At 36.3% G+C, this 13,461-nt stretch overlaps 1 long non-coding RNA gene across 1 annotated transcript; it reads left to right on the top strand.

The window, feature by feature from the left end:
* The first annotated feature begins 782 nt into the window (after positions 1 to 782).
* LOC117788455 lies at positions 783 to 1,377 on the top strand. Its single transcript, XR_004617771.1, has 2 exons — positions 783 to 904; positions 1,180 to 1,377. It is a non-coding gene; the product is annotated as an uncharacterized LOC117788455 (long non-coding RNA).
* The last annotated feature ends 12,084 nt before the right edge of the window (positions 1,378 to 13,461 follow it).

Raw genomic sequence — 13,461 nt, 5'->3', positions numbered from 1 at the left:
ATGGCATTTAAACTTGTTGTGGTTGTAATAAAAGTCCAGAGTTTTGTACTCTGGCATGTACGAGTAATGGAATTGCGGTAACTTGTAGATACTTTACAATAGTTCGTTTGCTCACACAACCTCAGCTGTGTTATTGATCACACATATGTATATGTAAATATCAAGGAGTGCAAGTACTAAACACATCTGTTAGCTGTATGAGATACGAATATTTTTTTATTATTTTTCTTAAAGAGGGTCATTTTTAAATATTGTCAACAAATATTTTGATTTAGTATTTTCAAGTTCCTTTGACTCGCAAATTACAATACTTCATTAAAAACTAACCAAATCAGAGAATACTCAAAGCATGACCTTTTCTTGAACTGTAATCGTGAATGTATTCAGTCAAGTACATAATAATTTGTAAACAGCTCAAAAAATACAAATATTAGAGCATAAGCTAAGTACAGTTTAAATACCCTTCTTATCGCGCGTGAATAATGTTGTATCTCTAACCTTTATGCTGCAAAAAGTAAAAAAAGCGCTGTCCAGAGTTGTTTCTAAATTAACTTTCGAGCTTATCAACATGTCGTGATAAAATATTCAGAAGTTGTAAACCCAAAAAGCTGGCTAATAATAGAAAATAAAATGTGTAAAGGGTATCTTATAGTTGGCTCCCCGATGACCTGGTTGCTGTAGAGAGTCAAATTGGCGTCAAATGCGATCCAAATCTTATACGCTTTGAATATATATTCAACATTTTCTTGAATCGTCCGACAGTCGCAAAGCTTCAGCCCAACGATGAATAGTTCGTATCTGATAATTTTGGTGTGTCTGCTTTTGCTGATAAGCCGCAGTTATCAGTGTCCACTCGGTGCCACTTCCCATGTCAGTCTTGGTTCAAATTTTCCATCTCAATTCGGTAATTAAATTTATTAATAACAGTGCAATCCAAATCAATAATTAATACACATTCATTTTCTAAATTTGACTTTTTCATCATGGCTATTAATCTTTAAAATCAACACATAATTTAAATATTACCTAACCGAACTTGAATCAAATCATGGGCCAAACTTATGAAATTATTTGCTCCGCAAGCCCGATCCCAAACAGAGTCATTTTTATTGATAATACTGCGCAACTATTTCAGACCCCGAATAATAATATATTTAATATAATATTTAATAATTGCAGATAATCATCCTAAAATCTGAGCGATCAAAGAGCTGGCGACTTCCGTGTAGGCATTGGGGCTATCAGTGCAGACGGACCAATTCTTTATCACTCCTGAATGTAACGAACAAAATACAAACAAACTCTTATAACAATGGTAATACAAACGGAAATATTCGTTAAATATATTAAGAAGCTTGCATTGTTTTTATTAAATCACCAATTACAACCGTTTTATTTAGCCGATCTTGTTGCGCTAAGACTTTAATTAATTTTCTCATCTTAGAAAATTGAGTGATTGGCGAGTAATAATAATACAATAATGTACTTAGAATATCCTAGTTCCCAAATTTTACAGAGCACTTTTCTGGCATGCCAACAGTTTAACAAGACGTTGTTGTTGCTATTTGTTCGAATTTGATTTAAAAACCAAAAACAATTTCATTAGCATAGATTACGAGTCGTTCAGACAAAGCAACGACTTGCATTTCAAATGAACCAAAAGCGAATGTTGCTGCTCCCCTTTCCGTTGGTAGCTCTCAGAGAATCCCATTCTCCCTCCCTAGTATCCTTTGGACAAGCAACCAATTTGAAGTGCAGCTCAATGCACATAGCTTCAAAAACAGTTGTTCCCCTATCTTGGAGTTCTGTAACCCGTAACACGTAACCCGTAACCCGTAACCCGTCGCCCTCTGTCCGTCAGAGTCTAGAATTTTTAGTGTAAAAATTTCTAAATTGTACATTCATTGCATTTGCATTTTACAAGTAAATCCCCAACTGCCAATCTAATGCATGTTGCAGTCTCGAACTCTGGACTCACTCTAACTATCTGTCTATTTGTTTGTAGCCAGCGAAGCATCTAACCATTCGTCCAGTAGTCAGTAACTCGTACCCATAGCCCAAAGCTCATTCATGTCTATGTCGACGCTTTTGTGTAAAACACTGAAAACTCGGCAGTTTTTTTTTTATTTATTTTTTATTTTTATTTTTATTATTCGCTTTTATTTGCAACTTTGCTGCAACTTCAACTTTGAACCAACACGAAGCGGGGGCAGCTCTAACCCACCAAAATATACCAAAAAAAAAAAAAAAAATAGAAGGAACCATAATAAAAGCTCAAAATGCAGCCGTAACAACCTCGGCACGACCCCAAAAAACAGCGCCATAGAAAACTTTGCCGAAAATCACGGAATCAACTTCCCAGCGAGAGTCCATTGGCAACCGTTGGCTGCTCTGCCGGCTGCTTCGTTGTTGTCCCTACATCGTTAGCTGCATTGAAGTTTGCCCTCCTCCTCAGACACGAGCTCGAAGCTTGCCTCTGCCCGAATTGCTTTTTGTGAGCATGAATAGATAAATACGCTGAGCAGTAGCACCACTGCAGGCAATAGGAATAGGAATAGGAATAGGTGTTGGTGTTGTTGTTGTTGTTGTTGTTGCTGTCACCCGTCTGCTTGTCTGTGTGAAATTTGAAAACCACAAACTGTCTGCCGTGTGGGTGGGCTGTCTAGCTCTTTTGGGTCACTCTCTCGGCAGCCCCAGCTGTCGAATTTTATTTATTTCGCTAAGGCCAAGAGCTCACAATAGAAACGTTAATGGCAATACCGTACCCAACTTGGGTGTGTGTGTGTGTGGATGGATCGGGGCGTCAGTTACAGAGTTTCCGTTTGCCTTGAGGCGTTTCGCAACATGCCTGGACCGAACGCACCGACCGACCACCTGGGCGCCAATCACAAAAGAATCATTCAAGTTTTTTGGAAGCATATGTGAGTATGTGGATGTGTGAGTGTGTGTGTGTGTGTGTGTGGGTGTATGTGCCGCCAAAGTTGTTGTTTCTCTTACTTCTTATACCACACTTGTGAGCCAAGTGTCATGTAAATGTTAATGCCTGTGCCCTGTGAACCTTTTGCTCAACTCACACCCCTTGCTACCTACCTTTCATCTGCATCCCCATCCCTCTCCCTCTCCCCATCCCCATACAGTTTGGCAACAGCCACAGCAACAGCAACAGCAGCAACAGCAGCAACAGCAACAACCTCAACACCAACAGCATCGTTGGCAGCGTTTTATCACGTGTCAGCAACAGCATCCAGCTTTGAGTTCCTGCGACACGCCTCCTCTTGCAGGGATGGGTGCGTGATTGGCATCGTTGTCTGCCTGCACATGAAGTTTGCATTCCCTGCTCTAAAATTAAATGTACTTTTATATACTTTTACTAGATTTTATAAAATCATTTAAATTATTTTCCGGAAGTACCTTAATTTTTAACAGATTATTATAATAAAAATTACCTACATTTTCTTTGCAGTGTACTTGTTCAAAATTTATTTCTTATTCTGCAAAATATGTTTTTCGTTCATTGATTCTTTTATCATAGAAACGTTAGCTCACGATGCCATCTCTATTTGCTTAGGTGTTGTGCTTGCAGTGATTGGCAAAGCTTTTCATTGCCTACTTTTATGCGCTGAAAGTTTTGTGTGCCTGTCAGCTGCTGACTGACCTCTTGAACCGATACATTAGCAAACCAAAATCAGAGACAGAAACCAAGCCAGAGCCAAGAGTGCTGGCAAGGGAAGGGTAGGAAATAACGTAACGTAACGGGAACGGGAACGTAACAGAAGGGAATTACACGAAGCTGCTCCACCTGCGATGCCTTTTCTGTCATTGAGGTGCAAAGTTTACCTCATTAATTCATTAATCAATGTGTCTGCGCCTGTGAGTGTGTGCGTGTGTGCGTGTGGGTGCGGCAGTGCGTGAGTGTGTATGTGTGTGTGTGTGTTGAATATCTAGGTAGAGTGTGAGTGAGTGCGTCTGCTTTGTTTTGGCACTTTTGGAGCGCAGCACCTGTAAATAATGGCCCTTTGTTCTACGCCTCAATGGAGGCGGACAACGTTCCTCCGAGCTGCGAGTTCTCGTAGCTGCTTACGTTTCGTTGCACACCAAAAACAATGAGGCAAGTGGGCGGGACAGTCGTGGCTTGGACTTTGGAAGGGTGCAACTGAGCTCTCCACATTTTGCTGTGGACCTCGTCCGATTTTCGTCCATGACTCGACGGCTTTTTGGCTCCCCAAAAAATTCAATGAAGATTTATGTGCCGACTTCAGTTACGTTTCTTGCTTTGTGGGCCAGCTGCTTCCGCTGGTTTTTTCGTCAATCATTTCGTTTTGGGGAGCAGCAGCTAGTTTCGAATTCGATTTCATGGCTTTTACACGCGCTTTGCGATTTATGCAACTCACCTCCGTGCACGCCAAAAATGGAACTAAAAACCCATTTACGCAATAGAACAAGCCAAAACTTAATTTCCTGCTGCCAGTTTAACCACCCACCGCACCAACACTGCCATGCTCATGACCCGCAGCATATGCCACAGATCATTAAGTTCTTCAGCCAAAAAAAAAAAAGAAACAAGAAAGCAAAAGAGAGCAAATGAAAGCAAAAGAATCGCCAGCCCGGTTAGATAAACTGCAATTTCGCTGCAACACCTGCAAACTGCTTAAGTTTTGCCAAGCTACAACAGTTATGGCAATAGCGGCCATAACACTGTCGTCTTCCCTCTCCCCACCACGCCACCTCTCCCTCTTCACATTCAGATAGCACAGGTAGCATATTTGCCCTGACGTTGTAATCCAAAAGATTTTGCCTTTATGCGAGTGCATGTGTTTGCCGTAAGTGCATAACACTTAAGCAGCATATAGAAAAGGACCAGATCGGTGCAGCCGACAAGTAAATATAATAATTGAGTTAATTCAGAAATTTTAGATATAAACAGAAGCTAGAAAAATTATTATAACAAAGAGATGAAGATGACTATCGATAAATTGTCAGAATAATTTCTGATAACTTATTAAATGATCAATTAGATAGTTAGCTCCGAACAAAAAGTAAATATATTTTTCAATATTATTTACCAAATTATTATGAACAATAAACCAATCGCTCAGTCCGACAGTTGATAATGAAACTGACACGTTTGTCGCCTGTCACTCATGGCATGCAACTGGGGCTGTAAGAACTGCAAGCGTTTGTGTCTGCCTGTGTGTGTGTGTGTGTATGTTACTTAAAATCATTTATTGCAGAATTATGCATATTTTTATTACACTTGAGTTGCATAAATTCAAGCATTATTGCACTTTACGACCAGCAGCTGCCCCCGAGCAGCAGCCTTATTCCCCATTCCTTATCCCTTCCTCCTCACTCTCCATACAAGCCTGTCCTTGTCTCATCGGCAAGTCATCGTTACAGGTTGCAAGTTTCAGGTGATTGCTACAAGACACCCAGACATTCTCCATTCTACGTTTCTACGTTTACTATACATACTCGTATATGTTTGTGCATATGCGGCTCATCAGCAGAAGGCTTAGATTTTTGCATGCCTTGGCTGTCACACTGTCTGTCCTCGCAGGACAGCTCGTCCTTGCAGGCTCAGGCTGAGAATGAGCCTGTGGCAGATACTGTGGCTGCTGCTCCTGCTGCACTTAAATGCCATACATGTCTTGTGTCGAAAATTTCTGTCATTCATAGTGTTTTGCCAGCATCATCTCCCACATGGTCTGATGTTTGCTGCTGCTGCTTTGAAATTTAGATTTTTATGACTTGAATGGCAAGTCGGCAGTTGGCAATGGCAGTAAGTGCTGGAATTGGCTTTGCAACTCGACAGTTGCCATTTACCGTCTATTAGAAATGCACAATTCAGCATTATTTGCGTTATAAACTGTTGAAATATGCTAAAGTTTTTGGGCCAGGTATCGGCCATAAAAGGGTTAATGGCCATAGAAATTCGAAACTTGTCAGCAGCTATTACCTTTTTTTCATTTCACCCCTTGATGTTATCAGGTATAGGATGGAATTATTGAAATACTTTTAGGTGTTATTTGCCTTCATCCTTCCCTTCGAATTTTTTTAGGGTGCGTGTCAGAAATTAATAGCTCTGGCGTAGTTTGATGAAATTGCCACTCGAATTTGATGTGACAGCGTTTTATTTTTATTGTATTGTATAATTTCCCTAACACTCTTGGCTTTTATCCCCTTTTTTGTGTTAGTTTTCAAAACGAAAAAAATTCGTAGCACGCTTTTAGGCTCAAATTATGCCAAGTGGCTGAGTGAGTTTCGATTGTTTAAGTGGAATTGGATATCACATTCGCATTCACATTCCTCTGATCGCATTGTCATTCCTATTGCCATTTTCAAGCTAACTTCATCATCGTATATAACACTTAGGCAAATGAGTTGAAAGGCTTCAAAAAAGGATGCAGTCAATGAGTTTAAATGCTCTTCATGTCACTGTCTTGCCTGAAAAGTCAAAAGGAATTTGAGCTTGCGTCTTTTTTAATACCAAACACTGACTCAACTGTAAGGAAATCAATAGTTTTGCTGTTTGCTTAGAGTAGAATTAAATCAATCCTGGATTGTAGTAGATAACTTCTATGGAAATAAGCTTCAATGATCTTTTGCATGTGAATATCTGAAAGAATTTTGGTAACTTGACATCTTTTTGGCTATTAAAACTTAATTAACTGCCTACAACTTACAGTTTGCTTAACAAATAAGTGGGTACCTTTGCTTTTCTTATATCCATTTAATGAGTTAAAAAATCCTTTTTAACATTCTGGTTTTTTCTGCTTTCTTTCTCTGGCCAATTCATTTTACTTCGTTGACTGCCTTTAACAACTCGAATTTTGCTGATCAGGCTACTCATTTTAATATTTTCTTTTTATTTTTAGTATTTTGCAATTTTCCAGATTACGTAGTCTGTTTTCCTCTATTTTTTTATTTATGCTGCCGCATAAATTGACTTACATATATTACTCGTAGCTGAATGATTGCCATATTCTGATTTAACAATTGAATTTTATATCGCCCGATTCTATTCAATGCACATTACAGAGCAGATAAAGATAGAGACTGAGAGAGAAAGAGAGAGAGAGAGAAAAAGAGCAGCGGGCATTCATTGTGGCCATTCTATCAGCTCAGCTCATTAAGCATACGCAACGTTGGCAAATTGCCATGGACATTCCTCATGTGGTTGGCTCTCGCACTTGTCGTTTTGTCCACATAATTTAATATAAAAAATTTGCAATTGAATGCCAATTTAAAAATTGCTTAATGATCACAACTTACACACACGCACATGCAAATGCAGACTCAAATCCGAAACTTGCAGCGTATGCAAAGCCAGGCAAATATATCACATTACCGCCCCCGCAGACCCGCCCTCTTGCACTCAAAATGTTGGCAAATTAAACGCTTTTTAATATTAATGTATTTTTTCATAATTTTTTTCATGCTTTTTATTTTGCAAATTTGTTTTTTTTTCATCTTTGCTGGGTTTTATTTTTTCACATTTTGTTTGAGGGATTTTTTTTGCTTTTGTAATTTATATATATATATATATATATATATATACTTTTTTTGTTGCATTTATTGTGGTGTGTGAGTGTGTCTGTTGTATTTGTTGTTGTAGTTAAACGTAAAAATCATTGGGCTGCTATTGAAAATAATTTAATATGCAAATTATTATAAATGCATCACTTGTAAAGTAATTTCCCATAACTGACAACTGCACAAGATTTAAACTGATTTTAAACAGCGCAAAACAACCGCAACAACAAGAGCAGCATTAAAATGAACAAACAATCAAACGCACAAACGGACAAACAAACAAATAAAACAATTCACATTCGAGTTGTATATTTTATGCACTCTGTGAAAATTGTTTAAATAGCCTCGCCGAAAAGTTGACAAACTCCCCTCATCTCGTTCATAGTAGTTATGCATATTGTTTAAACGTGTTGACTTTGTTTAAGTGACCATGAGGCCAAATGTGAAAGCGCATTTTAAATAGTTAATTAATATAAATTGTTTTAAAAGTTGCCACAGCTTAATTCTGAATTTTTAACCTAAACTAAAGAAACGGTTTCAAACCGCAAAATCCCAGACGAAATTACATTGTGTTTATGTTACACACCAGCAACATGTCAAGTGCTCTTAACAGCAGTTGACTTATGTTAATAGCTCTTCCACCACTAATTGGGCTGGTTTAAAAATGTTGAACAAGATGATCAAATGAAAAAGATATTAAAATGTAAATTATCCGTTTACCATTTGATAACTTTCTTTTAAATAGAAATCCTTAAAGCTTACAATGTTAGCTTTTCTGTTGCTTAACATATTAAGACTCGATCTTTTATCTACACAAAAAATAGGTCAATTTAAATGGCTTTCATTGCTGTTCACTTCTGTTTCTGCTCTTTAGCACACCCTCATTTTCCTACTCTTGGTTGGCACTGAACTTTTTTCATATTGTTTGCTTACAACTTTGGCATTGTTTGTGTGCCAGGCCACGCCCCCTCCAGCGCCCACTTGGCACGCGCCTTCCATTCATTGACTTTTTTTTTTTTTTTGATTTTTTGTTTAATGCGCCATGTGTTTGCGCTTTAATTGAATATAAATGTAAATTAATGATGCAAAAATAATTTTTGCTTCGAGGCCTTGCATCGTTTTTGTGTGTTTATTTGTTTGTTCTCTGCCTGGAAAAGTAGCCGAAGTTGTTGTTCCTGTTGCTCTTCCTGTTGTTGCTGTTGCTCTTGTTGTTGTTGTTGCTGTTGTTGTTCTTATTGTTGTTTGTAAACATTTTCAGTTTGCGGCGTTGTTGGCAACGCTTTCAGATTTTCATTGGCAGTTAGCAGTATGTAATTAATTTGCATTTAACTAAATTTGCATAAATAAATACGCAATGCATTAAAGCGAAAATGCTGACACACTAAAAGAAGTGCACCTCATTTGTATGCGTACATTATTCAGTATGTGTGTTTGTGGGTGTGTGACTGTGTGTGTGAAAGTTGAATGACAAAAAGCATTGCATACTTTAGGGAGTAAAGAGCTTATTTTCAATTGAACTTAACTACAATTGTTGGTTGGTTGTACATCAGATTGAACAAACAAGATTTACAATTAAATACTTATGCATGTCATGGCTTTCATATTGCTTATAGAGTATATGTAGTTGTAGTTGCAAGAGTTGCTTAGCTTTGCGGTTTTAGTATATTACAAAATGATTTAGTCGTAACTTAAACTGTTTCACTTGCTTCAGTGTCGAGTGTCGGAACTTAGCTCACAATCAAACAATGCTGTTCACTTTCTTTTGTGTTTGGTATCAAAAAATGCCTGTCATTTGTATAGTTGATGATGTCTTAATGGCCGAAATGCTTAAACTGGCTGAATGCGAACAGGCTTACTTTGACAGTTTGAGGTTAGGTTAGATGTTAGGAATTTTTGGATCAACGTGACGGGTTTGTGGTTGATTGAGGTTTAAACTTAGTTGAAGTTGAGGTTTGCCTGCATCAAGAATGATTATGTTAAATGTGAGGTTATATCAGTTTTAAACTCTGGTTAAACTGAGCAAAGTGTGGTTAATTTCTCGGCAGTGGTGGATTTCGGATAGGTTAACGGTTCATTTCTCAGCCAGCTGTCATTTCAATGCCATTGGTTTGTCTATTTGTATCTATCTTATGATCAAATGCCTTATACGGTATTACCTATTATGCTTTACTTTAGTTTACGCTTTTTTACTTTTAGTTAAATTATGTGGCTGTCATTTTGTTGAGCTTCTAGTTTTCTTATATTTTTTATTTATTATTATTTTTTTTAATCGGTCTACTTCGATTCGGTTTCAGTTTATGGGCTTTGGAGTACTTTTGTTTTTGGGGACACGATCATTTCTATATATATTTAAATATATATACCTATGTATGAATATGCTGTATGTATTTGTATTACATTTCATGCAGGAGATATACACAAACATTGATGCTTTAGTTTTGTTTTTATTTTTAAATGCTATGATGTATGTTTATGTATGTAGTTTGGTTTTGCTTATTTGTTTGATTGATTGATGTATGGTATGTATGTTCTTCTTCATTTTCCGCTTTCTCTTCCAGTTCATCCTTTAATTTATTTTCCTTTTGCTACTATGGCTAACGACAATGCTACTACTATTTTGGTTTCTTTAATTTTGTTATTTTTCTACTAACGACACATTTAAATATTTGCAACTGCTCTACTTTAAAATAGTTTTTCTGGTATTTACTTTTTGTTTTTTATTTACTTTTATCATATGCCATTTGTCACATTCCTTCACATTCGCATCCACACACTGAGCCAATAGGCTATCCCAACCAAAAAGTATATTACACTTTTCACTCAATCGCAAAACTATTTGCTATAGTACTTATTTTTTTTTTTAATTTCATTATTTTCGTTTACATTTAACCTATTTGCTTTATTTCATTATGCCTTCGTTTTTATTATTTATTTTGATAGCTATGCATTTGCTTTTTATTGCTTTTAATTTTACGTTTATGTTAAGTTTCATCTTATACGTGTTTATGTTTAGTTTGCTTTTGGTTTTTCTTATTCGGGAGTTTCCTTTTTTGCGCTTTTCTCAGGGTTTTGTTACGTTTCTTCTTTTTGAAAAATTAAGGTACATACTAAAAATAGTTAGGTTTTCCGTTTTCTCGCTTTAGGTAGGTTCTGTTTTTTTTTTGCTTTGTTTTATAGTTTTTTTTTTCAAAAATAAAATAGAAATTTTCAATAAAGGGGCCTTTATGACATAGTATCCTACTAGCTTGCTACGTTGTGTATGTGTGTGTGTAGTGTCTATGCATTGAGTTCTTTTGTGCTACTTTGACAGACTGCACCTGTTCCTAGCACAAGTAGCTGCTTGTTTTAAGAGTAGCTTTGAGCTATAGACAAAGGACTTGCTGCTGGAACTGCAGCAGTTCGGAAGTTAAGAAGCTTCTAGCAATTTGAAGTTGAAGTAAACGAGCTAATTGGGTCAGTATTAAAAAACTTATTAGTTGCCTTACAACAAAGCTTAACCGTTAAAAAAAAACAAGAGCTGAAGAGAAATTCAAGAGAATGAAGGGAGACCATGAAGTGACTAAGCAAAAAGGATAAGAATAAATGAAAAAGGGTAAAGCACTTTGTTATACATTTAACCATAGACAATGAAAGTCACCCAATTAATATGAATGGATTAAGTTTTTTTTTTTTGCAGTATACATTTACTGAAATTTTTTTTGAATATTTATTTTTATTTATTCAAAGTGGAAAAAAGTAGAACTTTTTAAGATAGCTATAGAGTTGTTCTGTCTCCATAAATTCTCTAACATTTTACACCTCAGCCAAGAGAAGAAGCCGTAATGGCTCGAAAAGTTGAGTAGCTGCCGCTGAAAGGCTTCAGAAAAGCCGCTCGCTTAACATAACTTCTTAAAAAACTTCTTGAATGCTTGCTCCCTCTTTCTCTATCTCTATCTCTATCTCTCTCTTTCTATTTTTTTTTTGTTTAGCATTGCATTCTGCGCAAATCCGACAGCAAATCTCCTTTTCATTCCCATAGCACAAACGCTAAAATGTTCGCTAAATGTTTGCTAGAGTTTGTCAGTGTATGTGGTGTGTGTGCTTGTTGCATTTTAAATGTACTATGTAGTTTACTTTTACTTTTTCGTTTAGCTTGAGTTTTATAGTTCTTTTTTTTTTGGTATTTTAGTTTCGCTTGTTTTTTTTATGTTTATGTAGTTTTTTAAACTATTTTCTGACTTTTTGTCGTAGCTATCGCAAGTACATTTTCCAAAACCGTTTTTGTTTGCATTTAATTAAATTATATAGTATAATACTTTTATTTTATATTCTTTTTTTTGGTGTATAGTGTAGATGTTGTCAGCTGTTGTGCAGTCTGCTGTTGTTCCTGTGTGCTTCTTGTTCAAAGTCTGAAAAAAAAATTCAATCGGAAATACTGAAAAGTTGCCGTTTTTTGAGTGACTGTAATTATGTTCGGCCCGTATTGTATTCTATTTCATTCTTTTTTGGCCAGAAGTTTAATTAAAACTCCAGACAAAAAGGTACAACAACAGCCAGTGAAAAAACTGCCAGGTTGCTATGACAAGGCTTCACAAAAAAAAAAAATAGAAGAAAATAAAATGTATAAGCTAAACTATAAAAACCTTTGCTTGTTGCTCGCTTTCCCGCTTTCATTTTCTCTATATATTTTTGGGGAGGGGGTAAGGTTTGGATTTTCCTAATTAGACACACTCATTGTTGTCGTCATTGGCGCTCAGCTTTGCCTTTACTGGGTCAAAGCTTTGTGGGCATTTAGTTGAAAGTGGAGGCGAGATTGCGGCTAAAAAGGAACGAGGAGTGGGGGATGTGAAGGGGATAAGAGGGTGGCGACACAAAGTGCCTTACTCGTCGCCCATTAAAAAGTTGCTCGTCAAGTGACCTGATGCACAAACACACAAAAAAAAACATTAGACCTCAAACACGTTGCCCCATATTTAACAGCCACGCCCCTAAGGCGCAGTCCTCGAGCTCTGCACAACAAACTTTCCTTTGCGTTATTTTTTTCTCTTTTTAATTTCTAACAGGGCTGAAGTTATTTTTTTTTTTTTTAGGTGTTTTGTATCTATATATTTGTGTGAGTGTATATGTGTGTGTGTTGGTTTGCGCAAATAGTTTTTAATTTGTGGCAAACTTTCTAACAGTTTTTTTCATTCACATTATGTTAAATACGGGATTTATTTTGATTGTTTCAACTTTGCATTTGCCAACTTGTCACTAATCCATAGTTAATGCCAGTTAACAGCGGTTATCCTAAAAATATATTCTATATATGATTTGTATAGATATATATATCTTATATATACTATACTCATGTAGCAAACTTTCATATGCATTTTGCCGTTTTGGTATAAAAATTGTAACTTTAGTTTTTTTTTTGGGTTTTCAATTAGTCGCTTTACGCTTTGCTTTATTTACGTTTACTTTTATTAATATTTTTGTTAATATTTCTTTTTGCTTTTTCATTTCTTTTTTTGCCATTGTATAAAATACTCACATTCACATTTACAACTACGAACCACGTAACTACTTATAGATATATTGTATTGTATATATAGACTTTATAGTAATAGTTATGTATATATATATATATATTTATTTTTATGTTATTATGTATATCGTTATCGTATTTATGCATGTATATGGTATATTTTTACTACTCTCGAGCAGAACTTGACGGCCCTCAACTCGTCTGGCTAGGAGTCATATCAATCTGTGTACATATAGTAGTGATCTCTATATATATATCTATACCTTTCATACCTATGCCCATTCCAAATACCTAATCACACACCCTGTATAATGCTTAGCTTCTCTCACATGCGAAATATTTGACCAAAAACCGAGTTTCTTGTCAGCTATTATCGCATCAGTTGCCTTACGATTGCCTTAAAAAGTAGAAAGTATTTACAA

This window comes from Drosophila innubila, assembly GCF_004354385.1.
Source record: "Drosophila innubila isolate TH190305 chromosome 3L unlocalized genomic scaffold, UK_Dinn_1.0 0_D_3L, whole genome shotgun sequence".
Taxonomy (NCBI): domain Eukaryota; kingdom Metazoa; phylum Arthropoda; class Insecta; order Diptera; family Drosophilidae; genus Drosophila; species Drosophila innubila.
This window is presented reverse-complemented; position numbering and strand designations above follow the sequence as displayed.